This window comes from Phyllobates terribilis, unplaced genomic scaffold, assembly GCF_046119375.1.
Source record: "Phyllobates terribilis strain yellow unplaced genomic scaffold, ASM4611937v1 Scaffold_13__5_contigs__length_258822181, whole genome shotgun sequence".
Lineage (NCBI taxonomy): Eukaryota > Metazoa > Chordata > Amphibia > Anura > Dendrobatidae > Phyllobates > Phyllobates terribilis.
In genome coordinates this window covers 185,188,194-185,213,589 of record NW_027362773.1, presented here as the reverse complement: position 1 = coordinate 185,213,589, position 25,396 = coordinate 185,188,194, and the positions used below count along the sequence as shown (strand labels likewise).

The 25,396-nt window shown below is 45.8% G+C and overlaps 1 non-coding gene across 1 annotated transcript; it reads left to right on the top strand.

The window, feature by feature from the left end:
* Positions 1 to 16,913: 16,913 nt before the first annotated feature.
* Positions 16,914 to 16,995, top strand: TRNAS-AGA (transfer RNA serine (anticodon AGA)). The gene has a single exon. It is a non-coding gene; the product is annotated as a tRNA-Ser (tRNA).
* Positions 16,996 to 25,396: the final 8,401 nt, after the last annotated feature.

Genomic DNA, 25,396 nt, shown 5'->3' with positions numbered 1-25,396 from the left:
CTGAGACCTCCTGACCCCAACCTTGAAGTCCCTACTGAAGCTTCATCTCCCTGTATCCCGGAGAAACCCCAATGGGTAATGTGCGTGGGTAGTGCACCAGTTCTCCTGCCCGAAGAGACTTCTGCCCATCCAGACTCCACACAGGAGAACTTCCTGCACCCAGCATCAGTTGCTTCTCTCTCTTTAACCGGTGTGCATGTCCAAGGATGCTCCAAAGCTGTGGTTACCTCAGAGTCTGTGCACCTCTACTACCTGGCGGAGGATCCCCTGTTGCCTCCAGAATCCTCCTGGATACCTCTCGATGACAAATGGAGAGAGACTTCTCTACACCCGGTACTCAATACTTTGTCCGCTTCGTCCTGTGAGCCTGACAATGGGTACCCTAAAGTGGTAGTTACCCCCGAGTCTCTACACCCCTCCGACCAGGCGGAGGATCTCCAGTTGTCTCCTGAACCCTTCGGGGTGCTACCTGGTAGCGAAAGGACAAAGACTCTCCTATACTCTGTACCTGATACCTCGCTCGCTTCGTCCAGTGAGTCCAACCTAGTGTACTCCGAAGCAGAGGTTACTCCCGAGTCTCTACACCCCTCCGACCAGGCGGAGGACCTCCAGTTGTGTTCAGAACCCTTTGGGGTGCCACCTGGTGGTGAAAGGACAGAGACTCTCCTATACTCTGTACCTGATACCTCGCTCGCTTCGTCCAGTGAGTCCAACCTAGTGTACTCCGAAGCAGAGGTTACTCCCGAGTCTCTACACCCCTCCGACCAGGCGGAGGACCTCCAGTTGTGTTCAGAACCCTTCGGGGTGCCACCTGGTGGTGAATGGACAGAGACTTTCCTATACTCGGTACCCGATACCTCGCCTGCTTCCTCCAGTGAGTCCAACCTAGTGTACTCTGAAGCAGAGGTTACTCCCGAGTCTCTACACCCCTCCGACCAGGCGGAGGACCTCCAGTTGTGTTCAGAACCCTTCGGGGTGCCACCTGGTGGTGAATGGACAGAGACTTTCCTATACTCGGTACCCGATACCTCGCCTGCTTCCTCCAGTGAGTCCGACCTAGTGTACTCTGAAGCAGTTGTTTTCTCTGAGCCTCTGCACTCTTCTGACCCGGCGGAGGACCTCCAGTTGTTTCCTGAATCCTCCGGGGTACCACCAGATAACAAAGAGACAGTGACTTTTCCTCATTATGTACCTGATAACCCGTCTATTTTTTCCTGTGAGCTTGACAAGATGTACCTCGAAGCAGAGATTACCCTCAAGTCTCTGTCCCCCTCCAACCCAGTGAACGACTGGTCCTCGAATTCCCTGCGGAAGATTCTGGCAGGCCTGAAGAAGAGGGGGCGTAAGGGGGGAGGTACTGTAACATACCTGGCGGCGTCCTTGCATAGTGGTCCATCTCCCACTGTGCAGGAGCGCGCACTTGATCTCCTGTCCAGAATGTCTCTCTGGCTTCCCTCCATGCTGTCTGTTTGTGTCTGTCTCTGCTGCTTAAGGGCGGCGCCCGATCACTTCCTGCTCTTTGTACCTGCTGTGGGTCACGCCCCTTGTGCGTCCTCAGCCTATTGCTGTCTGACACTTGGTATATAGCTCAGCAGCTCCCTTCTATCCCTGCCTGAGCATAGTGTTTTCCTTCAGTGTGTGCTTGCACTCTGAAGGTGCCAGGTCCCGTCTTTGTTCCTTGTCTGCCTTTCCTGGAGGCTGTATTTCCAGGCCTGTCTGAACTTAGTCCTGTATGTCTCCTGCTTTGCGGTATCAGCTCCCGTGTCTGAACTGTGTCCTGTATGTCTCCTGCTTTGCGGTATTAGTTCCCGTGTCTGAACTAAGTCCTGTATGTCTCCTGCTTTGCGGTATCAGCTCCCGTGTCTGAACTGTGTCCTGTATGTCTCCTGCTTTGCGGTGTTAGTTCCCGTGTCTGAACTAGTCCTGTATGTCTCCTGCTTTTCGGTATTAGTTCCCGTGTCTGAACTGAGTCCTTTCTGTGTATCTTGTCTGTCCTGTCTGAACACGCTCCTAGCCTGTTCCTCCCGCCTTCTAGGGGCCGATTACCTAGACCCGCTCCTGTATTTTGTCTGTCCTGTCTGAACACGCTCCTAGCCTGTTCCTTCCGCCTTCTAGGGGCCGATTACCTAGACCCGCTCCTGTATTTTGTCTGTCCTGTCTGAACACGCTCCTTGCCTGTTCGTCCTGCCTCTCTGGGGGCAGTATTCCCAGACCCGCTCCTGTATCCCGCTGCAGTGTCGGTCCCCTCCGTACACTCAGTTCCAGTCTGAACTCTCTCCTATCCTTTACCTGTTTTTCCTCTATGTCCGTTCCCTTCCTTTTTCTGCAGAGTCTGAACTTGTACCTAACTCCTGCCTGTTGTCTCTGTACTCCCGTTTGTGAGTTTGTGGTCCACTCGCTACTTCACTGCAAGTACCCTGTGGGTGTCTGGCTCTGTCTTTCCCTTCCTGTCTGTTCCGTGTGTACAGAGTCCTGTCCTGCCCTGCTTCTGCCCGCTGCTCCGGCAGTCCTGTCCTGCCCTGCTTCTGCCCGCTGCTCCGGCAGTCCTGTCCTGCCCTGCTTCTGCCCGCTGCTCCGGCAGTCCTGTCCTGCCCTGCTTCTGCCCGCTGCTCCGGCAGTCCTGTCCTGCCCTGCTTCTGCCCGCTGCTCCGGCAGTCCTGTCCTGCCCTGCTTCTGCCCGCTGCTCCGGCAGTCCTGTCCTGCCCTGCTTCTGCCCGCTGCTCCGGCAGTCCTGTCCTGCCCTGCTTCTGCCCGCTGCTCCGGCAGTCCTGTCCTGCCCTGCCTGTACCCCTCTGCCTGTAATGTTCCTGAGTCCCAGTGTGTACTGGGCCCTATCCCGCCTGTGTTCCTACCTGCTAGTGCCTCCCTGTCTGCACTCTAGCTGTGCTTGCCTGTACCCCCCTGCCTGCTTACCCGCCTGCCTGCATACCAGTCGTGCCTGCCTATACCCACCAGTCTGTGTGCCAGCCTACCAGTCTGTTCCTGTATTCCCCTGTGTGGGTCAACAGCCGTGTCCGGGGTCTGTCCTGGAGTAGCACCTGGTCCCTCTGCTCGGTTCCTCCTTGGTGCACTGGCGTCGTATGCCGTCGTGCGACCCTGGTCGGATCGGGTGAATACCTAGTTACGCCCCTCCAGGCATTCACTCTCCGGCACGGTCCAGTGGAATCACTACCAATCACACGCACACGCCGCTTAGCCCGGGCGTGTGCATAACATAAAGCTTCACCAGATTTAAAATTAAAAATAATTTTTAGCTGCATCTAGCCCGGAAAATAATTTTGGGGCTCCGAGATGCGCAAGACACATAAGTGCCTTCTTGCTGCACTACCTGCAGCATGACCCTCATATTGTCAGAATTCGAAGTAATCATGACTACTGGGTTGCCACACTCTTAGATCCCCCAAACTTTTCGATCAACCTTTTCATTTTAATAAAGACCAAAAAAATGGTCATTTTTGAAATTATAAGCATTAGCAGGTTGTTAGAAACTGAAATCAAACAGTCTTCAACTCAAAACTTTATTCTAGGTAATGTTACATTTTCACATAGGACCCCTTGTTCGAAAGGAGCTTCTGAACTCTCTCGTCCATTGAATTTGTCAGGTTTTGGATGGTTACTGCTTCAATTGTTTTGCATGAGGACAGAATACCCTCCCAGAGCTGTTGCTTAGATGTGAACTGCCTCCCGCCATCATAGAGACTCCTTTTAATGATGCTCCAAAGGTTCTGAATGGGGTAGAGGTCAGGGGAGCATGGGGGTCACACCATAAGTTTGTCCCCTTTTATGCCCATATCAGCCAGAGATGCAGATGTTTTATGTGCAGCATGAGATGGTGCATTATCATGCAGAAAAATGATCTTGCTGTGAAATACACGGTTCTTCTTCTTGAACCATGGCAGGAAGTGCTGTTTGAGAAAATCCACATACATTATGGAGTTCATCTTTAGCGCCTTCAGGGATCCTAAAGGGGCCGACAATCTCTCTCCCCATGATTCCAGCCCAAAACATTACTCCACCTCCTCCTTGTTGGCGCTGTAGCCGTGTTTGCGTGGGGTGTCCATCAACCAGCCATCCTCCACTCCATCCATCTGGACCATCGAGCGCTGCACGGCACTCATCCGTGAACAAAACTGTTTTGAAATCAGTCTTCATGTAATGTTTGGCCCACTGGAGCCGTTTCTGCTTGTGTGAAGTGGATAGAGGAGGTCGACAGGATGGCGTATGCACAGCTGCAAACCTCTGAAGGACCCTGCATCTTGTTGTTCGGGGGACGTTGGAGGCACAAGCAGCTTCAAAAACTTGTCTGCTGCTATGACAAGGCTTTTTGGCCGCTGCTCTTTCAACCTGACGTAATTGCCTGTAGGAAAGAGTCCTCAATTTGCCCTTATCAGCACGCACACGTGTGTACTGTGAATCAGCTACATACTTCTTGATTGCCAAGACACTTCATCCTGATCATCGCACAATGTTGATTGTAGTCATGCCTTGACCTAAACACTCCACAATTTGTTGCTTCTCAGCAGCCGACACATCCTTTTTCTTTCCCATTTTGGCAGAAAATGTAGGCTGCTTAATAATGTGAGAGAGCCTTCTTAAGTAGTCTTGCCTTTCATTGGACACACCTGCCAAACTAATTAGCACAGGTGTCTGCAATTGCTTACAGTGATATAAAGAGCCCTGACACACATCACCATCAATGAGTTTAACTGACAAACAAACAAATTCTTCCCTTATCACTCCTAAACACTTTTTGCATAATAATTTGGAACGCAGTGTACATGTGCTTTTCCACAAAACACCAGCGGTTCACGTAGTGAATCTTACAGTTCTAACTTGCCAACCGTGGTCTGTATGGAGTTGTTCAATAAAGGGCCCAAAATTAAGATAACATAGATGGGAGAGGTCTCTATGAATAGGAATTCCTAAGTATTTGATACCCTGTGAGGGACAGGCAAAGGGAAAGTTGGACTGGATGGAATCCTATATGGATTTGGGGAGGGAGACATCGAGGGCCTCAGACTTCGCTGCATTGATTTTAAAATTTGACCATGTAACAAAGTGATCTATTTCAGCCATAACAGCAGGGATGGATATATGTGATTGAGTGATATATACTAGGACATCATCAGCAAATACAGAGCACTTGTACTCGGTGCCTCCCACCTCAATCCACCTAATATTGGGGTTATGGCGAATTGATGAGAGCAGGTGCTCCGTCACTAGGATGTATAAGAGAGGGGACAGAGAACATCCCTGCCTTGTCCCATTGGTGATTGTGAAAGGTGATGAAAATGTTCTGACGCGCCCCCTGGGCCTTGGGACACCCGGAGCCGGACCCTTTTTGGTGGATGCTGGTGGTTGTAGTCTCCGTGGCGGCAACCCGGTTCCGTGGCTCAGGGCGGTCAAACCAGTGGCGGAACTATTTATGTGGTTTTGATGTTTAAATGTCCGACTACGCCACCCGTGGATTGCGGTCAGAGTGAACCGTCGCTCCAGGGCAGACCGCTGAGGCTGGTGTTGTGGGTGCAGCAGAGCGTAGCATAACTCCCCACGGGAGGAGTATAGCCTCAGGGCAGTGTATGCGGAGGATGGGGGTGATGGTGCACGCAGCAGCAGTAACGACACGGAGTCAGTGATGCAGTCCAGGGCCTTTACTCACAGTTCTTATTATCCAGACCACGTCTGCAGGTAACGGCTGCCCACGTCGTACTGTGCTCACCAGGTGAGGGGTTCAGACAACTCCCAGATAACTTTGGAGCACTTCACAGGACCCCCTTTGTGTGTCCTTTGTCTGGCCTTTCTTACCAACACTTCTGTCCGGCTGCCTCGGGCCTCCTCTTGGTAAACTTGGCGCCAGTTTCCCTGACCCTATGTGGTGCCTTCCTAGCGGGTGTAGCGAGGGGCTGCGCCACATAAAATGTCAGAGCCTCCGGTTTCTAGCTGAGGGTCGTTTCCTGCCTCCACTAGTTCGGGGACCGGTCTTCCCCTTTGGCCTGACCCCTCCACGCAGGTGGATTCGGGCGTGCGGTGGCGACTCGCCCGTCCGCACCCCTGGGATCCCTTCATTCCTTGTTCCTGGAGCCTTCTCCGCTCCTCTTCCTTCCTTCTCCCTCTTCCAGGCCTGGGCCTCTGTTACTAGGCCCGCCTCCGGAGCAGAGCTCATGCAGAGCCCCTGCTCCCTGCCACTTCTGCTCAGACTTCTCTGCACTGAACTAAGATGGTGCCCACCTTTTATACTCCCTTCTCAATGCACCCAGGAACTGCTTCCTCCCTGCTCCTGCACTACAGGGTTCCCCTTCCTCAGTGTTCCCTCCCCCCACTCCAGCCAGGGACAGGGACTGTCGTGCCCATCTCAGGGGCATATTGGTCGCCCTGCCCCACGGCAATGTGGTGTAATGCATGCAGGTGTCGGGTCCTGATCCACACTCCATCCTTACCTGAGAGTGAGATATCACACCTCTGGGTGAGGTGCAATACGTCTGTAGCAACCGAGCCCTCAGGGTGCTACAGTTCCATTTATCTTCAGCCTAGGTGACGTATTGCGATACAGGGCCGTGATTTTGGCTATAAAAGGGTCCCCTAGACCCCTACCCCAAGCTTTTTAAGAGAATCATATATGGCGTGCCAGGAGACTCTATGGAATGCTTTCTCAGCATCCAACGAGAGTATCTAATTACAAATTTTTAACTGCATCTAGCCCAGGAAATACTTTGTGCCTAGTAGCAGTGTCTGCTAGTCAGCGGATTATCCCGGCTGTTAAGCAAGCTACACCACCTGTAGTTTAGACACTTAATTTTTTCAAAGGAAATGATTCGGGACCATGGGATACTTAGTGAAGAGCATCAGGAGGCACCCCAAGGCATAGGGGCTGGGACTGGCATTAGGATGCCTTGCGGTGGACAGTCGAGCTCGATCCTTATAAAAGCTTTTTAACTGCAGCAGCTTTAGTGGACGCTACTGGAGCTGGAATTACGCGGCTGCTGGCATGAGACTTGCCCTCCAATAGATCCTTGTAAATGGATTTAAAGTGTATTCATTCAAATTAGAGAGACAATTTAAATTAAAAAGCTTAGAGCTGCCTCCACCACAGGGGGGCTCGCTCGACCCACCAGCGGACAGGCACCAGTATTGGGAGAGGGGGGCTGGCCGTCAGGGTTCACCGCGGCTCTGGCACAAACCCGGCGACACGGAGGTGGCACGGGCAGGAGAGGACTGGCCGTGTCGGCTTCTCACTTTTTGGATTTTAGAAGGGCATGACATGCCTATATCTGTGTCTCCCCCTCCTTTTACTCCTCCACCTCTTTTATTTTCGCATGACTATATGTACTTGTCACTTTTCCATGTGTTAGTTATGTCTTCTGAGCAGTTTGTCAGCTTTTGGACACCTTTGAAGGTGTTTTCTATGTGTTTCTATGTGTTTTTGTTTGCCTGCCATTGTTTTTAACGGTGTTCGAAGGTGCTCGACGAACAGTTCGACGAACAGTTCGGCGAACACACGGGTGTTCGACGAACCGAACCGAACTCGAACACTACGGGGGTGGCTCAACACTAGTCTTCAATAAAAAAGAAGCAGAGACATTACCCCCTCATAGACAATATGACTGTCCAGTCGACCTGATACCCGGCTCTACTCCTCCCCGTGGGCGTATCTACCCTTTGTCCGCAGCAGAGACCCGGTCCATGTCCGAATATATTGAGGAGAATCTGGCCCGGGGATTTATCCGGAAATCTACCTCCCCGGGGGGAGCAGGCTTCTTCTTCGTCAAAAAGAAGGATGGCTCACTCCGTCCATGTATAGATTATAGAGGCCTTAACCAGATTACAGTGAAGAATAAATACCCCTTCCCGCTCATTCCTGAATTATTTGACCGCCTGAGGGGGGCTAGAATCTTCACCAAACTGGACCTCCGTGGGACGTATAACCTGGTTCGTATCCGTCAGGGGGATGAATGGAAGACGGCATTCAACACCCGGGACGGCCACTATGAATATCTGGTAATGCCCTTTGGTCTCTGTAACGCTCCCGCCGTCTTTCAAGAGTTGGTCAATGACATCTTCCGGGACCTTCTCTACTCCTGCGTAGTGGTGTGCCTGGACGACATCTTGGTCTTCTCTCCGGACCTCCAGACTCACCGGAGGGATGTTCGTCAGGTCCTGCTCAGGCTCAGGCAAAACCACCTCTACGCTAAATATGAGAAGTGCCTCTTTGAGCAGACCTCGCTTCCGTTTTTGGGCTACATAATTTCTCAGACCGGCCTACGAATGGATCCTGAGAAACTGTCTGCCATCGAGAAGTGGCCTCGACCAGAGGGGTTGAAGGCTATTCATCGGTTCCTGGGCTTCGCCAACTTTTACCGCCTCTTTATACCGCACTTCTCTTCCCGGACTGCCCCAATTTCCGCGCTCACCCATAAGGGCACTAATCCCAGAGAGTGGCCGCCCGAAGCAGAGGAGGCCTTTCTTTCCTTAAAACAGTCCTTCTCTTCCACCCCGGTGCTGCATCGCCCGGATGGCAACAAGCAGTTCCTCCTGGAAGTTGACGCCTCCTCCTCTGGAGCCGGAGCGGTACTTACCCAAAAATCATCTTCCGGGAGAATGTTAACTTGTGGCTTCTTCTCCAAACTCTTCTCCTCTTCTGAGCGCAACTATTCCATAGGAGACCGTGAGTTATTGGCCATCAAGCTGGCATTGGAGGAGTGGCGTTACCTGCTCGAGGGGGCTCTTCACCGGGTGATAATTTACACTGACCACAAGAACTTGGCTTACCTCCAGCATGCCCAGAGACTTAACCCGCGCCAAGCCCGGTGGTCCTTGTTTTTTGCTCGCTTTGATTTTGTTCTTCACTTTCGCCCGGCTGACAAAAACATCAAAGCGGACGCCTTGTCCCGATCCTTTCTGGTGTCTGATCTCGAGGAAGAACCTAAACATATCATCGATCCCGCCAGAGTAATGCAGGTGGCTCCCGTGAGTCTAAATCGTCTTCCTCCCGGTAAGACGTTCGTATCTGTACCTGATCGGGAGAAGATCCTACACTGGGGTCACTCGTCTAAACTAGCTGGCCACGCCGGTCAGAAAAAGACCCTCCAGCTTATTACCCGGCACTACTGGTGGCCAACCCTGCACAAGGACGTAATTGACTTTGTCTCTGCCTGTATGTCTTGCGCCCGCAACAAGGTTCCGAGACACCTGCCAGCCGGTCGCCTCCTTCCTCTGCCAGTACCTGCTGCCCCCTGGCAGCATATAGCTATGGACTTCATATCCGATCTCCCCGTCTCTGCCGGTTGTACGGTCATTTGGGTGGTCGCTGATCGCTTTTCCAAGATGGCACATTTTGTTCCCCTGCCAGGCCTCCCGTCTGCACCCGAGCTGGCTAAAGACTTTATCCACCACATCTTCCGTCTTCATGGCCTGCCCCTCCACATCGTGTCGGATCGTGGGGTACAGTTCACCTCACGCTTCGGGAGAGCCACTTGTAAACTGCTAGGCGTCACCCTGGACTTCTCCTCCGCTTACCACCCTTAGTCTAATGGTCAAATAGAGCGGATCAATCAGATCCTGACCAGTTACCTCCGGCACTTTGTTAATGCTCACCATTCTGACTGGGTGGATCTCCTACCATAGGCCGAGTTCTCTTACAACAATCACGAGAGCGAATCTTCCTCCAAATCCCCGTTTTTTGTAGTCTTCGGTCAGCATCCTCGGATCCCATTTCCCGTCTCCACCTCGGTGGATAATCCGGCTGCGGAATCTCTTGTTAACAAATTTTCCTCCAAGTGGGAGAGTACCCGGTCCACACTCCTTCAGTCGTCCGAGCGGATGAAAAGAAACGCTGACAAAAAACGTCTGGATCCTCCTCAATTCCGTCCTGGGGATAAAGTCTGGCTCTCGTCCAAGTATGTCCGGCTCAAGATTCCTTCTTATAAGTTAGGACCTCGGTTCATCGGTCCTCTGGAGGTCATCAGTCAGATCAACCCGGTGGCCTATAAATTGAAACTCCCGGCCAACTTGCGGATCCCTAACTCCTTCCATGTATCTCTCCTCAAACCCGTGATACTTAACTCTTTTTCCAAGTCTACAGGTTCGCCTCCTGCTCCGGTTTCCGCTGAAAACAAGTTTGAGGTAGAGAACATTCTGGCCACCAAAAGGGTAAGAGGAAAGACCTTTTTTCTAGTAGATTGGAAGGGGTTTGGTCCCGAGGAGAGAACGTGGGAGCCCCGGGAGAACATCCATGCCCCTCTTATCCTTGCTAAATTTCTGTCTGGCCTAAAAAAGGGGGGGCCTAAAGGGGGGGATACTGTAGCGTCGGCGTCCCTGCCTCCTGCTAGGCAGGCACGCTGTTCCCCTCACCTCTCCGCTCCGTGCCCGGCGTCTTCCTCCCGCTCTGCTGGCAGCGCGTGCTCCTTCCCGGCCACGGTGCTTAGGGCGCGCGCGCGCTCCCTCCCTCTTAAAGGGGCCACGCGCGCCGTACTAAGGAGTCCCCGGCCAATGGCCGGAGGACTTCACCATATATAAGGCACCTCCTCCAAAATGGAGGTGCCCGAACAATGTTGTTGCACTGTTCACTACTCTGCTTCAGCCCTCAGGTCCCGTTACCAGTTACCTGCCAGTTACCTGCCAGTTTCCTGCCAGTTTGCTGTTTGAGTTCTGCCTGTAATCCGCTTACCTGCTTGCTAGCCTGAGGTCCGACGGTCTGCCTTCCGACACCAGTCAGTCTGTCTATGGACCAGCTTGCCCGCTCACCTGGGAGCGCTCATCTGCTACCTGCCTGTTAGCCTACCTGGAGGCTCCGCCGTCACGTGCCGTGACGACCTGCCAGTCCAGAGACTCTTGCCCGCTCACCTGGGAGCGCTCACCTGCTACCTGTCTGCTAGCCTACCTGGAGGCTCCGCCGTCACGTGCTGTGACCACCTGCCAGTCCAGAGACTCTTGCCCGCTCACCTGGAAGCGCTCACCTGCTACCTGTCTGCTAGCCTACCTGGAGGCTCCGCCGTCACGTGCTGTGACCACCTGCCAGTCCAGAGACTCTTGCCCGCTCACCTGGGAGCGCTCACCTGCCATCTGCCTGCTAGCCTACCTGGAGGCTCAGCCGTCACAGGTCGTACCTACCCTTTACCCAGAGACTGTCCCGGTCACTTGCCGTGACCTCCTGCCCGTTCACCCAGAGACTGTCCCGGTCACTTGCCGTGACCTCCTGCCCGTTCAACCCAGAGACTGTCCCGGTCACTTGCCGTGACCCCCTACCCGTCCACCCAGAGACTGCCCCGGTCACTTGCTGTGACCTCCTGCCCGCTTATCCAGAGACTGTCCCGGTCACCTCCTGTGACTACCTGCCTGTTTCCCTGGTCGCCACCCGCTTCCTTACAAGGACCGCCCCCTTGTATCAGTTGCTCAGAGGTTCCGCCTCCCAGACCCGTTTCACTTTAGAACCTGTTTTCATCATAATGCATGAATTTCCCAGGTTCCACTGAGATTTGACCTCAGATCACTGGATTCAGAGTGAATTTCTCACATTTCCACAATTTACACATGCTCTTTTACCATTTTCAAAAGAAAATCCAGCCAGCTCCATAGGTTATATGGTACCATCATGTAACAGTTAGCACTCTGGACTCTAAATCCAGTGATCTGAGTTCAAATCTCAGTGGAACAGGAGAAATTATTTGTGCACAGCAGTTTTATCTTTTTTGCTCACACACAATTTGCCAATGCACATGGTTTAACATAAAAAGAGAAAGTTAAAATCCACATGGCAAAAAGATCTATCTATCATAGTTACATAGTTACATAGTTTATAAGGCAGAAAAAAGACAAGCGTCCATCCAGTTCAGCCTATTTCTTGTGCACTGCAGCTATTCCGCAGCGTTGATCCAGGGGAAGGCAAAAAAAAAACCATGTGGTATAGGCCAATTTACATCATTGAGGAAAAATTCACTTCCCGACACCAATCTGGCAGTCAGATTAAATCCCTGGATTAATTAACTATCACTAAGCATAAGATGTAATTTTATTGTTCTCAAGAAAGGCGTCCAGGCCTCTCTTGAACTCATTAATTGAGTTGGACATCACCACTTCCTCTCCCAGAGAGTTCCAGAGTCTCACGGCTCTGACTGTAAAGAATCCCCTTCTATGCTGGTGCAGGAACCTCCTTTCCTCCAGACGCATAGTGTGCCCCCTCGTCTTTGTCACCATCCTTGGTATAAACAGGTCATGGGAGAGATCTCTGTACTGCCCCCTGATGTATTTATACATGTTTATGAGGTCTCCCCTAAGCCTTCTCTTTTCCAATGTAAATAGGCCTAATTTTGACAACCTCTCTGGGTATTCTAGTCCCTCCATTCCCTTTATTACCTTAGTCGCCCTCCTTTGTACCCTCTCTAGCTCCAATATGTCTTTCCTGAGCACCGGAGCCCAGAACTGTGCACAATATTCTAAGTGCGGCCTTACCAGCGCTTTATACAGAGGAAGAACAATGTCCTCATCATATGCCCCTATTCCTCTTCTGATGCATGCCATGACTCTATTTGCCTTCGCAGCTGCTGCCTGACACTGGGCACTCCAATTTAATTTGCTATTAACCAAGACGCCCAGGTCCTTCTCCATGTCAGATTTCCCCAACAGTTTCCCATTTAATATGTATGGGTGACTGCTGTTTTTCTTTCCCATGTGCATGACCTTACATTTATCGGCATTGAACCCCATTTGCCATTTTTTGGCCCAACTCCCCAATTTATCTAAATCCTCCTGTAGCTGTGCCCTATCCTCATCTGTATTAACTACTTTACAAAGTTTAGTATCATCTGCAAATATTGCTATTTTACTATACAACCCTTCCACTAGATCATTAATAAATATATTAAATAATATAGGGCCCAAGACAGACCCTTGAGGCACCCCGCTAGTAACCCTGACACACCCTGAGCTTACTCCATTGATAACCACCCTCTGCTTTCTATCACTCAGCCAGCTATTTACCCACTTGCACACATTATCCCCCAGACCAAGCATTCTCATTTTATATACCAACCTTTTGTGTGGCACGGTATCAAACGCTTTGGAGAAGTCAAGGTATACAACATCCACTGACTCTCCCCGGTCCAGCTGTGAGCTCACCTCCTCGTAGAAGGCGATCAGGTTTGTTTGGCAGGAGCGATCCCTCATGAATCCATGTTGATATGGAGTTAGACAGTTATTATCATTAAGATATTCTACAATAGCATCTCTAAGAAATCCTTCAAACAATTTACCCACAACAGACGTTAAGTTGACTGGTCTATAGTTCCCAGGGTCACTTTTAGACCCCTTTTTGAATATTGGTACCACATTTGCTTGGCGCCAGTCTAGTGGGACAGTCCCTGTCCATAAAGAGTGCTTGAATATAAGATACAGCGGTCTGTCTATCACATTACTTAATTCTTTTAGTACCCGGGGGTGTATTCCATCTGGGCCTGGTGACTTGTCTATTTTGATATTATTTAGGCGTTTCTGAACTTCCTCCTGGGTTAGGTGGGTGATATTTAGCGGAGGGTTTACTTTATCACTCTGCATTTCCTCCGATAAATTGTTTTCTTTTGTGAAAACAGTGGAGAAGAAGCTATTGAGTAGGTTTGCTTTACCCTCATCGCCCTCTATGATTTTACCCAGGTTATTTTTCAATGGGCCAACTCCATCAGTTTTAATCCTTTTACTGTTTATATAGTTAAAGAACAGTTTGGGATTCGTTTTACTTTCCTTGGCAATTAGTCTCTCTGTCTCCTCTTTTGCTATTCTTATTTGTTTCTTACAGATTTTGTTTTTTTCCCTATAAGATATTAGCGCTTCCTCGCTGCCTTCTTGTTTAAGTTTACCGAAAGCCCTTTTTTTGTTTTTCATTGCCCTCTTGACTTCCTTATTTAGCCTCATTGGCTTCCTCCTATTCCTAGCCCTTTTATTCCCATAAGGTATGTACCTTCTACAGTGACTAAGTAGGTCTGTTTTGAAAATTTCCCATTTTCTATCCGTGCTCCTATTACTAAAGATACTATCCCAGTCTATAAGGTGAAGGGCATCTCTTAGCTGATCAAACTTTGCCCTCCTGAAGTTCAGTGTTTTTGTGACTCCCTTGCTGGGCACCCTACTGAAGCACATGTGGAATTGTATAATGTTGTGGTCACTATTTCCCAGGTGCCCCCCGACCTGCACCTCAGTTATTCTGTCTGGCCTGTTAGTTAATATTAAGTCTAAAAGGGCCGTCCCTCTAGTTGGTTCCTGCACAAGTTGTGACAAATAATTGTCTTTGATAATTGACAGAAACCTGTTTCCTTTCTGAGATCTACAGCTTTCAGTTTCCCAGTCTATATCGGGGTAGTTGAAGTCCCCCATAATAATCACCTCGTTATTTTTTGCTACTTCGTCTATTTGTCTCATTAATAGACTTTCCGTGGCTTCTGCTATATTTGGTGGTTTATAACAGACTCCTATGATAATTTTATTATTGTTTTTTGCCCCATGTATCTCCACCCATAAGGACTCGACCTCCTCATTTCCCTCCCATACATCCTCCCGTATTGTGGGCTTTAGACACGTCTTTACATATAGACAGACTCCACCCCCTTTCCGATTTCTTCGATCCCTTCTAAACAGACTGTAACCCTGTAAGTTAACTGCCCAGTCATAGCTTTCATCTAACCATGTCTCGGTTATTCCCACTATGTCATAGTTACCTGTAGATATTTCTGCTTCCAGTTCATCCATCTTGTTTGTCAGGCTTCTGGCATTTGCTAGCACGCAGTTTACACAATTTTGTTTTATTCCAATCTTCTCCCTGTGGATTGTATTAGAAATTTTCTTACCTCCCTTCCAAGTATCTTGTCTTGGACCTTCTTTGTCGCACTTCATATCTTTCATTAGTATGTTCTCTGGTTGCATGTTCGTGTCCGTCGTTTTTCTTCCCATCCCCTCTTCTTCTAGTTTAACGCCCTCCTGATGAGTGTTGCGAGTCTCCTGGCGAATGTGTGTTTCCCGGGTTTGTTGAGGTGTATTCCGTCTCTGGCAAGGAGTCCGTCATAGAGGTAATTCACACCGTGGTCCAGGAATCCAAATCCTTGTTGTCTGCACCATCGTCTCAGCCAGTTGTTCACATCAAGGATCCTGTTCCATCTCCTGACGCCATGCCCGTCTACTGGAAGAATAGAAGAAAAAACTACCTGCGCCTCCAGTTCTTTTACTTTCTTCCCCAATGCTTCAAAATCCTTGCAGATTGTCGGTAGGTCCTTCTTTGCCGTGTCATTGGTGCCAACATGTATCAGAAGAAATGGGTGGACATCCTTGGAACTGATGAGCTTCGGTATGCTATTGGTAACATCCTTGATCTTCGCCCCTGGGAGGCAGCATACTTCTCTTGCGGTTATGTCCGGTCTGCAGATAGCTGCTTCTGTTCCTCTCAGTAGTGAGTCTCCCACCACCACCACTCTTCTTCCCTTCTTGGCTGTCCTTTTTCTTGTCGCTTATGGGTGTTTCTGGGTGCTCTTTTCTTTTTTGCTTGCTGGTAGTGCCTCATCCTTAGGTGTGCCATCTTAGTCCTCCACAAGTCCTTGGAATCTGTTTCTCAGTTGTGTGGTTGGTGGTGTCTCCATGGTCTTCTTGCTTCTTTTGGTCACTTGCCTCCACTTGTCTGCCTCAGGTGGTTCTCTGACGTTTCCTTCACTTTCCGTGACCAGTAGTGACGCTTCTGTTCTGTCCAGGAAGACTTCATTTTCCTTGATGAGTTTTAATGTCGCAATTCTTTCTTCCAGTCCCAGCACCTTTTCTTCTAAAAGAGCCAGTAGTCTACACTTCTGGCAGGTGAAGTTGGTTTCAGCTTCTGGTCGATCTGTGAACATGTAGCACATGTTGCAGCTCACCCTGTAGGTTGTCACATCTGCCATGCTGCTCCTTGTCCCTGCTGACTTGATGTCTGTCTTCTTTCTTGCGATACCCTAGAATAAACAAATTAAACAAATTCGCACGCCATTAGGCGCGCGGTTTGACGATGCTGTACCCAACGATCTTCTAGCTGAAGGAGACTCTTCGCTTTTCCCAGAAGGCACCTGGAATATGCAAATTGTCCTCTTCAGGCTTCAATCCCTGGTTTAAGTTTGAGTTAAACTTTATCAAGAAAGTTTAACTCAAAAGTTAAACTTGACTTCATGAAGCAAAACTCATACCATCTATGTCACACCAGGCAACAGTACTCTATGACTTGTGCCAATGTTCGCATTACACTTTTTCCAGGTGGTTGAAACTGACAAGGATTTCAAGCTGAAATGGCTTCAAGAAACGACAGCGATTCTTTTCCTGATTCACCCTTTTTAGCATTTTCCAGCATTTTTGGAAACATAGTTTGGTGATGTTTTTCTAAGTATTGTTTTGGGCATCGATTGAGTTTGTTTTCGGGTTTTTTTTGCTCGCAAAATGCTGCGAACGTCACTCAGGAGCCTTCCAGGGGTCTTTCTAACCTTCTCATTGACTTGTAATCCAAGTATAAAGAAAGCAAAATATACCTGAAAAATTATATGCTCACTTCTGTTAACCGCTTGGCATTTTGGGAAACTTGATGAGGTTAAAAGACGCTCAATACCTGATCATATGAACAGCAAGTCTATTTGCAAGGAAATGAATCTGTTCAAACTTTTGAGCATTTTCAAAGCCTTTTTCAGGAGGTGTTTGGAACAAAGTCACTCGAAATCCGCCTTATGAATTTTAAAAAACCTTGAACTGTACAAGGTTCCAATTGATGATACCTTTAAATCAGATTTTTACATTTCAGTGAGGCCTGGAATTTTGTTTCCAATTGAAACTTCTATTTTCTGAAATGTCTTCCAGAAGGATAATCACTGATATTGATCATGGTGCTATAAGAAAAGGTGTGAAACTCATAAGGAAGAAACAGTGTCTGAGTAGTTGTGGCTGAGTGGTTAAGGCGATGGACTAGAAATCCATTGGGGTCTCCCTGCGCATGTTCAAATCCTGCTGACTACATCTAAATACAAGTAATATTTTGACTAATTATCTGAGTAGATCAATTTCCACATTCCCAAGTCTATCCCCCACGGAAATGGTCTGTAATCTTTGGATCGGATTTGTAGAACCAGCTTAACAGCATCTGTAGATCTTCTTTTGATTATTCAGCCTGGTGCGATGTCACTTGTGCGTCACACCACCAATCAAAAAAAGCTCAGAGGGTGCCATCAGATATGTGGTGCAACTCCTCCTTTTTGCAGCAAACACAGACCACTGCCATGACTGATGCACTGGGATATGAACTTTGATTTACACCAAATCTACTTGAATTATCTTTCCGATGGAATCTTTTAGCACACCATGAAAAATCTTTAGTGACTTCTGGATGAGCAGAAGTTTGCAATTTCTTTTTTTCTCACCCTTTTTCCAGCTAATAGATCCAGCACGCTAATTATTAGCCAGATTACATCAACATTTTAAAACTGTCCTTGTTGTGATATCATGGAACTTTAACCCTTTAAGCCCCGGAGCATTTTTCGTTTTTGCATTTTCGTTTTTGCTCCCCTTGTTCCCAAAGCCATAGCGTTTTTATTTTTTGGTCAATATGGCCATGTGAGGGCTTATTTTTTGCGGGACGAGTTGTACTTTTCAACGCCATTACTAGTTTTATCATATCCTGTACGGGAAAACGGGAAAAAAATTCCAAGTGCGGTAAAATTGCAAAAAAAGTGCAATACCACAGTTGTTTTTTATTTATTTTTTTTACCATGTTCACTGAATGCTAAAACTGACCTGCCCTTCTTATTCTACACGTCATTATGAGTTCATAGACACCAAACATGTATAGGTTCTTTTATATTTAGGTGGTGAAAAAAAATTCCAAAATTTGGTAAAAAAAAAAATAAAAAAATAGCACCATTTTCTAAGACCCGTAGCGTCTTCATTTTTCGTGATCTGGGGCTGGTTGATGGCTTATTTTTTGCGTGCCAGGCTGACATTTTCATTGATAACATTTGGGGTAGATCCGATGTTTTGATCGCCCGTTATTGCATTTTATTGCAATTTTGCGGCGACCAAAAAACGTAATTCTGCCGTTTAGAATTTTTTTCTCGCTACGCCGTTTACCGATCGGAATAATTCTTTTTTTATATTGATAGATCGGGCGATTCTGAACGCGGCGATACCAAATATGTGTATGTGGGTTTTTTTTTATATATTTTATTTTGAATGGGGCGAAAGGGGGGTGATTTAAACTTTTATATTTTTTTATTTTTTTTTATATTTTTAAAAACTTTTTTTTTTTACTTTTTGCATGCTTCTATAGTCTCCATAGGAGACTAGAAGCAGCAACTGTCCGATCGCCTCTGCTACATACAGGGGACGAGCAGGTCCCCTGCATGCAGCAGAAATGGTCCTGTGCTATGAGCGCCGACCACTAGGTGGCGCTCATAGCGACAAGATCATGACAACCACAGGCGTCTGCTGCAGACCCTGGGTTGTCATGCACGCCCATCGGCGACCCGCGATCACGTGACGGGGTCGCCGGTGGGCGGGGCTTATGACGCGCTACCCGGAAGCGCGCGTTAAATGCTGCTGTCGGAGATTGACAGCAGCATTTAACTGGTTAACAGCCGCGGGTGGATCGCGATTCCACCCGCGGCTGTTGCGGGCACATGTCAGCTGTAAGAATCAGCTGACATGTGCTCCGTTCAGTGAGGGCTCAGCGCAGCAGCCCTCACTGAACGGAGGGTACGCAAATATGCGTACTAATACGTCCCCGGGGGTTAAGTGGTTTTAAGCACACTTGTGGAATAAAAAGGGAGGATATATTAATTTACCACTGTGTATTAGATATACAGTCATGGCCAAAAGTTTTGAGAATGACACCAAAATTATATTATCACATGATCTGCTGGCCTCTGTTTTTTTTTAGTGTTTGATGTTTATTAGAGATGAGCGTTGTTCGACTCGAACTGTTCGCCAATGTCAAATTCGAGCTGTTTTGGGCGGTGTTCGAGCCGTTCGGCGAACACGAACGATTTGAGAAAAATTTGGCTGTTCGAGGTTATGTTCGATAACTGTTCGTGCACCAAAATCATAACTGGATTTTTTCTCAGTAATGATGAAAATGAATGTTAATACGCAGTTTGAGTATACAGCGGGGCGGGGGGAGGGGCAGGGGATGGATCTCTGCAGGAATAATGAAGATTTCCATTTTTTTTCTCTTTCCCGCATTTACAGTGGGGAGGTGCAATCTGACAGCCTATCAGCAGCGCACACACGGAGCGAAGTGCTTTTTTTCACACAAGCAAGGGCATGTGTCATTGGCAGTGTATGTCACATGTTCTTGCTCTATAAGACCCAGCCATTTTCCCCGTCGCCACCATTTTCTCACTGCTGCAGCTGCGTGTTAGACGGCACCACTGTTGCAGTGTGCGCTATACCTTGTTCATTTCAAGCCAATTTTCGCACAAATCTACAGATAGCTTGGGAGTAGGGAATAGTTGTGATTGCTGTCCTTTTAAGGACTAGGTTACAGCATTTCCTACGACTTTTATCAGGCTGGTCTGTGCTCTTAAATAGATAGGTTGTGGGAGTAAAGACTAATTGTAATTGCAGTCCTTTTCAGGACTAAGTTACATCAGTTCCTATCAGTTTTTGCCAGGCAGGTCTGTGCCAGTGCTGTGCAAGTTTTTTTCACAGCATTTGGCTGAATCTAGCAAAGCTAATCCTTTTTCGCCTATTGCAGAGTGTGTTAGGCAGTGGAGTAGCCTATCTGTGTTGCAAGATACACCACCTGTGTATAGAATACCAATTTTTTTACTGCACCTAGTGAAGTAAAACCTTTTGGGCATAGCATCATTCTATTAGTCCATCTATACTGACCTCCATAAGGTTGCAAATTGCATATAATTTTTTTCTGCATCTAGCTCTGAAAAAATATTTGTCCTTCTAGCAGTGTGTGGGACTTGTTCTACTAGTACATCTATACTGACCTCCATCAGGTTGCAAATTCAAAATAATTTTTTGTCTGCATCTAGCTCTGAAAAAATATTTGACCTTCTAGCAGTGTGTGGGACTTGTTCTATTAGTCCATCTATACTGACCTCCATCAGGTTGCAAATTAAAAATAATTTTTATCTGCATCTAGCTCTGAAAAAATATTTGTCCTTCTAGCAGTGTGTGGGACTTGTTCTACTAGTCCATCTATACTGACCTCCATCAGGTTGCAAACTGAATATAATTTTTTTCTGCATCTACCTCTGAAAAAATATTTGTCCTTCTAGCAGTGTGTGGGACTTGTTTTCTTAGTCCATCTATATTGACCTCCATCAGGTTGCAAATTAAAAATATTTTTTTGTCTGCATCTAGCTCTGAAAAAATATTTGGCCTTCTAGCAGTGTGTGGGACTTGTTCTAATAGTCCATCTATACTGACCTCCATCAGGTTGCAAACTGAATATAATTTTTTTCTGCATCTAGCTCTGAAAAAACATTTGTCCTTCTAGCAGTGTGTGGGACTTGTTCTACTAGTCCATCTATACTGACCTCCATCAGGTTGCAAACTGAATATAATTGTTTTCTGCATCTACCTCTGAAAAAATATTTGGGCTTCTAGCAGTGTGTGGGACTCGTTTTATTAGTTCATCTATACTGATCTCCATCAGGTTGCAAATTAAAAATAATTTTTATCTGCATCTAGCTCTGAAAAAATATTTGGCCTTCTAGCAGTGTGTGGGACTTGTTCTATTAGTCCATCTATACTGAACTCCATCAGGTTGTAAACTGAATATAATTTTTTTCTGCATCTACCTCTGAAAAAATATTTGGGCTTCTAGCAATGTGTGGGACTTGTTCTATTAGTCCATCTATACTGACCTCCATCAGGTTGCAAATTAAAAATATTTTTTTGTCTGCATCTAGCTCTGAAAAAATATTTGGCCTTCTAGCAGTTTGTGGGACTTGGTCTATTAGTCCATCTATACTGACCTCCATCAGGTTGCAAATTGAATATAATTTTTTTCTGCATCTAGCTGTGAAAAAATATTTGTCCTTCTAGCAGTGTGTGGGACTCGTTCTACTAGTCCATCTATACTGACCTCCATCAGGTTGCAAATTCAAAATAATTTTTTGTCTGCATCTAGCTCTGAAAAAATATTTGTCCTTCTAGCAGTGTGTGGGACTTGTTCTATTAGTCCATCTATATTGACCTCCATCAGGTTGCAAACTGAATATAATTTTTTTCTGCATCTACCTCTGAAAAAATATTTGGGCTTCTAGCAGTGTGTGGGACTTGTTTTATTAGTCCATCTATACTGACCTCCATCAGGTTGCAAATTAAAAATAATTTTTTGTCTGCATCTAGCTCTGAAAAAGTATTTGGCCTTCTAGCAGTGTGTGGGACTTGTTCTATTAGTCCATCTATACTGACCTCCATCAGGTTGCAAATTGAATATAATTTTTTTCTGCATCTAGCTCTGAAAAAATATTTGTCCTTCTAGCAGTGTGTGGGACTTGTTCTACTAGTCCATCTATACTGACCTCCATCAGGTTGCAAATTCAAAATAATTTTTTGTCTGCATCTAGCTCTGAAAAAATATTTGGCCTTCTAGTAGTGTGTGGGACTTGTTCTATTAGTCCATCTATACTGACCTCCATCAGGTTGCAAATTAAAAATAATTTTTATCTGCATCTAGCTCTGAAAAAATATTTATCCTTCTAGCAGTGTGTGGGACTTGTTCTACTAGTCCATCTATACTGACCTCCATCAGGTTGTAAACTGAATATAATTTTTTTCTGCATCTACCTCTGAAAAAATATTTGGGCTTCTAGCAGTGTGTGGGACTTGTTTTATTAGTCCATCTATACTGACCTCCATCAGGTTGCAAATTAAAAATAATTTTTTGTCTGCATCTAGCTCTGAAAAAATATTTGCCCTTCTAGCAGTGTGTGGAACTTGTTCTACTAGTCCATCTATACTGACCTCCATCAGGTTGCAAATTGAATATAATTTTTTTCTGCATATAGCTCTGAAAAAATATTTGTCCTTCTAGCAGTGTGTGGGACTTGTTCTACTAGTCCATCTATACTGACCTCCATCAGGTTGCAAACTGAATATAATTTTTTTCTGCATCTACCTCTGAAAAAATATTTCGGCTTCTAGCAGTGTGTGGGACTTGTTTTATTAGTCCATCTATACTGACCTCCATCAGGTTGCAAATTAAAAATATTTTTTTGTCTGTATCTAGCTCTGAAAAAATATTTGGCCTTCTAGCAGTGTGTGGGACTTGTTCTATTAGTCCATCTATACTGACCTCCATCAGGTTGCAAATTGAATATAATTTTTTTCTGCATCTAGCTCTGAAAAAATATTTGTCCTTCTAGCAGTGTGTGGGACTTGTTCTACTAGTCCATCTATACTGACCTCCATCAGGTTGCAAATTCAAAATAATTTTTTGTCTGCATCTAGCTCTGAAAAAATATTTGGCCTTCTAGTAGTGTGTGGGACTTGTTCTATTAGTCCATCTATACTGACCTCCATCAGGTTGCAAATTAAAAATAATTTTTATCTGCATCTAGCTCTGAAAAAATATTTATCCTTCTAGCAGTGTGTGGGACTTGCTCTACTAGTCCATCTATACTGACCTCCATCAGGTTGTAAACTGAATATAATTTTTTTCTGCATCTACCTCTGAAAAAATATTTGGGCTTCTAGCAGTGTGTGGGACTTGTTTTATTAGTCCATCTATACTGACCTCCATCAGGTTGCAAATTAAAAATAATTTTTTGTCTGCATCTAGCTCTGAAAAAATATTTGCCCTTCTAGCAGTGTGTGGAACTTGTTCTACTAGTCCATCTATACTGACCTCCATCAGGTTGCAAATTGAATATAATTTTTTTCTGCATATAGCTCTGAAAAAATATTTGTCCTTCTAGCAGTGTGTGGGACTTGTTCTACTAGTCCATCTATACTGACCTCCATCAGGTTGCAAACTGAATATAATTTTTTTCTGCATCTACCTCTGAAAAAATATTTGGGCTTCTAGCAGTGTGTGGGACTTGTTTTATTAGTCCATCTATACTGACCTCCATCAGGTTGCAAATTAAAAATAATTTTTTGTCTGTATCTAGCTCTGAAAAAATATTTGGCCTTCTAGCAGTGTGTGGGACTTGTCCTATTAGTCCATCTATACTGACCTCCATCAGGTTGCAAATTGAATATAATTTTTTTCTGCATCTAGCTCTGAAAAAATATTTGTCCTTCTAGCAGTGTGTGGGACTTGTTCTACTAGTCCATCTATACTGACCTCCATCAGGTTGCAAATTAAAAATAATTTTTTGTCTGCATCTAGCTCTGAAAAAATGTTTGGGCTTCTAGCAGTGTGTGGGACTTGTTCTATTAGTCCATCTATACTGACCTCCATCAGGTTGCAAATTAAAAATAATTTTTATCTGCATCTAGCTCTGAAAAAATATTTGTCCTTCTAGCAGTGTGTGGGACTTGTTCTACTAGTCCATCTATACTGACCTCCGTCAGGTTGCAAACTGAATATAATTTTTTTCTGCATCTACCTCTGAAAAAATATTTGGGCTTCTAGCAGTATGTGGGACTTGTTTTCTTAGTCCATCTATATTGACCTCCATCAGGTTGCAAATTAAAAATAATTTTTTGTCTGCATCTAGCTCTGAAAAAATATTTGTCCTTCTAACATTGTGTGGGACTTGTTCTATTAGTCCATCTATACTGACCTCCATCAGGTTGCAAATTAAAAATATTTTTTTGTCTGCATCTAGCTCTGAAAAAATATTTGGCCTTCTAGCAGTTTGTGGGACTTGGTCTATTAGTCCATCTATACTGACCTCCATCAGGTTGCAAATTGAATATAATTTTTTTCTGCATCTAGCTGTGAAAAAATATTTGTCCTTCTAGCAGTGTGTGGGACTCGTTCTACTAGTCCATCTATACTGACCTCCATCAGGTTGCAAATTCAAAATAATTTTTTGTCTGCATCTAGCTCTGAAAAAATATTTGTCCTTCTAGCAGTGTGTGGGACTTGTTCTATTAGTCCATCTATATTGACCTCCATCAGGTTGCAAACTGAATATAATTTTTTTCTGCATCTACCTCTGAAAAAATATTTGGGCTTCTAGCAGTGTGTGGGACTTGTTTTATTAGTCCATCTATACTGACCTCCATCAGGTTGCAAATTAAAAATATTTTTTTGTCTGCATCAAGCTCTGAAAAAATATTTGGCCTTCTAGCAGTGTGTGGGACTTGTTCTATTAGTCCATCTATACTGACCTCCATCAGGTTGCAAATTGAATATAATTTTTTTCTGCATCTAGCTCTGAAAAAATATTTGTCCTTCTAGCAGTGTGTGGGACTTGTTCTACTAGTCCTTCCATACTGACCTCCATCAGTTTGCAAATTCAAAATAATTTTTTGTCTGCATCTAGCTCTGAAAAAATATTTGGCCTTCTAGTAGTGTGTGGGACTTGTTCTATTAGTCCATCTATACTGACCTCCATCAGGTTGCAAATTAAAAATAATTTTTATCTGCATCTAGCTCTGAAAAAATATTTATCCTTCTAGCAGTGTGTGGGACTTGTTCTACAAGTCCATCTATACTGACCTCCATCAGGTTGCAAATTAAAAATAATTTTTTGTCTGCATCTAGCTCTGAAAAAATATTTGGCCTTCTAGCAGTGTGTGGGACTTGTTCTATTAGTCCATCTATACTGGCCTCCATCAGGTTGCAAATTGAATATAATTTTTTTCTGTATCTAGCTCTGAAAAAATATTTGTCCTTCTAGCAGTGTGTGGGACTTGTTCTACTAGTCCATCTATACTGACCTCCATCAGGTTGCAAACTGAATATAATTTTTTTCTCCATCTACCCCTGAAAAATATTTGGGCTTCTAGCAGTGTGTGGGACTTGTTCTATTAGTCCATCTATACTGACCTCCATCAGGTTGCAAATTAAAAATATTTTTTTGTCTGCATTTAGCTCTGAAAAAATATTTGGCCTTCTAGCAGTTTGTGGGACTTGGTCTATTAGTCCATCTATACTGACCTACATCAGGTTGCAAATTGAATATAATTTTTTTCTGCATCTAGCTCTGAAAAAATATTTGTCCTTCTAGCAGTGTGTGGGACTTGTTCTACTAGTCCATCTATACTGACCTCCATCAGGTTGCAAATTCAAAATAATTTTTTGTCTGCATCTAGCTCTGAAAAAATATTTGTCCTTCTAGCAGTGTGTGGGACTTGTTCTATTAGTCCATCTATACTGACCTCCATCAGGTTGCAAACTGAATATAATTTTTTTCTACATCTACCTCTGAAAAAATATTTGGGCTTCTAGCTGTGTGTGGGACTTGTTCTATTAGTCCATCTATACTGACCTCCATCAGGTTGC